The following is a 5,000-nucleotide window of genomic DNA, read 5'->3' on the forward strand; positions in this document are numbered from 1 at the left end:
AGAGAGCCTTTGAACCTGCATCCAGGGGATAGCAGTGCTGAAGGAACCAACCCCTAACCCTCCCTCAGCAACGGGAGCGTGATAGTATCCAAGGGGCGTGTCGTGCGGTAGCGCCATCCACTTGCGCACCGCATCTCGGATCTGGACGTCCAGCCGTTTCAAAAGCTTTCTGTTCCAGCGTCCGAGTACCAACCTGTGGTAGAGTCGGGGTATGAGGTAGAAGCGGAGAATTACCAGTCTCTGCTGGGGTTTCAAAGGGGCTTTTGCCACATCTCCAGCATACTGGCCACGTCTTTGCTTGCAATCTGTCACTGTGTGAGCGACGAATTCAGCTAACTATCAATAAGCTATCAACCTGGGCCAATCAAAATGGGTTTAAGTTTTCCTCAGATAAAACAGTTTGTGTGTGCTTTTCTCGGAAACGCGGACTACTTCCAGAACCTGTTCTTACACTAAACAATTCCACAGTTTCTGTGAAGCCTGAGCACAAGTTTCTGGGTCTTACATTTGACAGCAAACTAACCTTTGGTGCCCATATTAAGAATCTAAGATTAAAAGCTCACAAATCACTTAATATTCTTAAAGTCCTGTCCCACCGATCTTGGGGTTCTGACCGGACGTGCCTTTTGAGGATATATCGCTCGATAGTGCGATCACGACTGGACTATGGCAGTATTGTTTACGGTTCAGCTAGGCCTTCCATTCTAAAAATGCTCGACCCTATTCATCATCTTGGGTTGCGATTGGCGACGGGTGCCTTTCGCACGTCTCCTGTGCCAAGTCTGTATGCAGAGGCCAACGAGCTGTCTCTTGAGAAGAGAAGATTTTCACTGGGCTTTATGTATTCCCTGAGAGTCAGGTCCATTTCTGATCACCCTGCGCGAATGGCCGTGGAAGACATGCGCTCTGAAAGGGTGTTTCAAAACAAAGCCACAATTGTGCCTCCCTTCTCTTTGAGATTGAAAAGGGCCAGTGAGAACATGGGACTCGATTGGAGGCCCCCAGTAGTGCAGTCTGCTGTTGCGGGAGCACCATGGGAGCACCCTGTCATTAAGTGTGACCTTTCACTCACGCGATACAAGAAAGCTGACACTCCTAATGGTGTGTTTCTTCAGGAATTCTTAGCACTGCAAAGTCAGTATTCCGAATATGTAAGCTTGTACACAGATGGTACGAAGACGGAATCTGCTGCTGGGTGTTCCATGATTGGCCCAACAGTTCAACTTGTTAGGCGAATCAACTCCTCTGCTTCTATTTTTACTGCAGAGCTCTACGGTCTGCTTCTTACTATAGGCTTCATACTTGATAAAAAACTCTCTCGCTCCATCGTATACACTGACTCCCTCAGTGCATTGCATGCACTGTCTTCATTAACACCCCTCAAGCACTTCCTGCTCCTTGAACTGCGAAATAAGGTTGTTGCTGCCTCAAGACAGGGATACGAGATTGTATTTTGCTGGATTCCCAGCCACGTGGGCATTCCGGGCAATGAGGCAGCAGATCGCGCAGCAAGTACTTGTATAAAACGAACAGTTGACCTCCACAGCATTCCTTATACAGACTACAAAGGCCTTCTCAGGCATCACGTTAAGTGCAAATGGCAGGCTGAATGGGACCAAGAAATCGGCAACAAGTTGCACATGATCAAACCTCTTTTGAGCGAATGGCAGAGTGCACGCCACCAGGAACGCTTTTTTGAGGTTGTCCTTTGCCGGCTCAGGATTGGTCACACTCATCTGACTCATGGCTACCTCCTTCGTGGGGAAGATGCCCCCACTTGTGAGCAGTGTGACAATGCCTTAAGCATTCTTTATATTCTAGTTGAATGTCCCGCTTATCATGAAGAACGGCTTTTGTATTTTTCGCAACTGTATGAAGAACAAGTCCCACTACACCCAGCTCTGCTCTTAAGTGATGATTCACTTGTGACACATACTAATGTTTTCAAATTTTTAGATAGTATCGGCCTTCTACACCGATTGTAGCTTTCTTAATTTACAAATCATGCCCATCACCCTTTTACCTTTTGGTACCCCATTACCATCTTTTATCTGATCACTGGCTACTAAAGCCTCTTTTTTCTCTCCAAACCTTTTCCAGCAATAGTCCCGTTTTTGGCGCTCTATGGCCTTAGTAGCTTTTGCGCCATAAACACCAAATCAACCAACCAACCAACCAACGTCTTTGGTCAACGGGACGTTTCTTCCGTTGGGAGAGAACTCCACCCCGAGGTACTTCCACCTGGCCTCTATTCCGCATGCGGGGAGGGGAATCCCCGACACCGAAAAGTTGCCTGTCGTCACAACCTTCGTCCTCTTCTCGCGGCCCGAGGGCACTATCGAGACGGTGAACGACTTCTCCGCATTAATTGCCAGCCCCCGTGCACCCACGAATGAGTGCAGGCTGTCCAATCTCCTCTGCAGACCTTCCGGGGTGGATGCGAAGACTATCAGGTCGTCCGCAAAAGCCATCCCATCCAGTTGCAGCTGGTCGGAGCTGTACCCAATACCAGGGTCCAGTGTTTGGAGGAATTCGTCCACCACGAGGTTGAAGAGAAGTGGGGAGAGCGGATCTCCCTGCCTCACGCCGACTGTGGGGTGTACCACTCTGGATGAACCCTCTAGTGTCAGTTTGGTCCAGGAGTCCTCGTACAGATCCTGTAGATAGTCGAGGAACCCCTGATCGAGTCCGGCTCGGCGAGCACCCCTGAGGACCGCTTCTGTCGTCACCCAGTCGAAAGCCTTGGACAGGTCCAGGCTTGCCATGTGCAGCGGCCGGAGCTTTTGCTTGGCGTCCTCCAGAACGGAGGCCAACAGGTAGACGTTTTCTGCGCATCCGTCTACAGGAGTGAAAGCTCGCTGCCTGTAGTCGAAATCCAGTTCGTTGATCAGTCGCTTCGCCAGGATCCTGTGATACAGTCTCAGCAGCACGCTGGAGACCGTTATGGGGCGAAAGTCCGAGTAGCACTTGGCTGGGGACTTCTTTGGAATGAAGGTCGTGCGCGCTCCTCTCAGCGACGTCGGCACGCGTTTCACCAGAGCCATTAGGTTCATGATGACCTCGAGTGTGGTGTTGGGAACCGTCCTCAACAGTCGCGCGGTGAACCCGTCAGGCCCAGGGGCCGACTTCACGGGTGGCAGATTACTCGTCACCTCCCGCGATGTCACCGGATAGAAGAGATTTACCTTTGCTTCCGAGGTTCCCTCCTCCTGCATTACTGCAGTAGTAGGAGTAGCCATCTCGTGCCCAGATGGACACATGACTTCCTCTTACTGTGCAAGCAAATGGGCTGGGTCCTCGACCAGGACTTCCGGAGTGCCATCCAAGACCCCCCGGGCGCAGTCGCCCTGCCGTTTCCGGAAGAACTCCTGCATCCTGGCGTATTCCCGTCTCTTTCTTTTCCGGCGACTCGTCGGCCCCTTTGCCTGACGGTCCCCAGCGCGACCATGACTTGGACCCTTGTCACACACGAAGACGTGCCGGAGATAGTCGTCGAGTTTGGCCGACACAACCACCCCTTCACTGGCCTGTTTGGCAATGTCCCACAGTATGTCAGACTGGAATTTCCGAGGGCATGGTTTCTGGATGAGTTTCTTTAGGTGTTCAAGGATTGCCGACTCCCCCTCGGTGCCTTGGGCACTTCCGGTCGGTCGGGGGTCTTCCTCTTTTTCCTCAGCGTCTGTCACGCCCCCAGCTGGTACTGTCTCCTGAGTCAGGCGCTGCACCAGCTGTTTGTACTCATCCTTCTTTCTTTGTCCTTTTATCGACTCCAGCGTTCGTGCTGGGAACGAGTTGCGCAGGTCCACATTCAAGAACCTGGACCCCGCGCGTCGGAGTTCTACCTCTCGCTTAGCGAGTAGGTATCGCTCCTCAACTTCCCAACGGGGCTTTACTCGCTCCACCACTACCTCCGCATTGGCTTCCACTGGGTGGCGTGCCTTGGAATGTAGTGTGCGTCCCGCTTTCGTCTTGAATGCCCGACCACAATCGGAGCACTCGAAGGGTGTAGCACATGGGGTTGTAGACTGCTGAGTCTGGGTGGCATTTCTGCTTTCTCCCAGAGGAGCCTCTTCATCATCCTGGAGGGCTGCGACTAGTGCTGATGCATCTGCATTTGCAGAGTGCGCACTTTCTTGGCCACCATTTCCTCGTTGTTCCGCCGTCCAAACTGTTGCCGCTTTATGTGGCAAGGATTGTCGGTCCACCCCGGTCTCTGATACCCACATCGTCGACCGGGTGTCCCCCGACAAAGGGGTGACAGAGCGTTCCGACTCTCCTTGGACAGTTGCACTGCGATTGACTTATAGTTAATCCCGCCGTTTACCCGCGCTTTGATGAATCTCTTCACGTTGACATTCAGAGCACTGGGCAGAAATCACATTGCGTCAACACCGACCAGCGGCCATCGCAATGCTTTGTTTTAATTAGACAGTCGGATTCCCCCGGTCCGTGCCAGTTCTGAGTTGACTGTTTTTTGCCGGCCGAAGCATAGCACTTTGGGCACGAAGCCCTCAGACGCCGCGCAGCTGAGGCTTTCCACAGGAAGGTCCCGACGCTGGTCCGGGCTTGGCCGCGCCGCGTGAACGGCGAGCCCCGCCCAGTCCCGGTGCAGTGCCGTTCCTGCTTCAGGTCCCCAGCCCGACCGGCTCAGTCCTCAGAGCCAATCCTTATCCCAAGGTTACGGATCCGTTTTGCCGACTTCCCTTACCTACATTGGTCCATCGACTAGAGGCTGTTCACCTTGGAGACCTGCTGCGGATGTGGGTACGGTCCGGCACGAAAATCACACTCCCTCACTCGGATTTTCAAGGGCCGACGCGAGCGCACAGGACAGCGCAAGAACCGCACTGCTCTACGGAGCCACCATCCCTATCTCGGGGCGAACCCATTCCAGGGACTCGATCTCCTTACAGAGAAAAGAAAACTCTTCCCGGGGCTCGCATCGGCGTCTCCGAGCTGGTTTGCGTTACCGCACTGGGCCCCGAAGGACCAATCTCCGT

The sequence above is a fragment of the Ixodes scapularis genome, unplaced genomic scaffold (genome assembly GCF_016920785.2).
Source record: "Ixodes scapularis isolate PalLabHiFi unplaced genomic scaffold, ASM1692078v2 ptg001158l_1___fragment_3__unscaffolded, whole genome shotgun sequence".
Classification (NCBI taxonomy): domain Eukaryota; kingdom Metazoa; phylum Arthropoda; class Arachnida; order Ixodida; family Ixodidae; genus Ixodes; species Ixodes scapularis.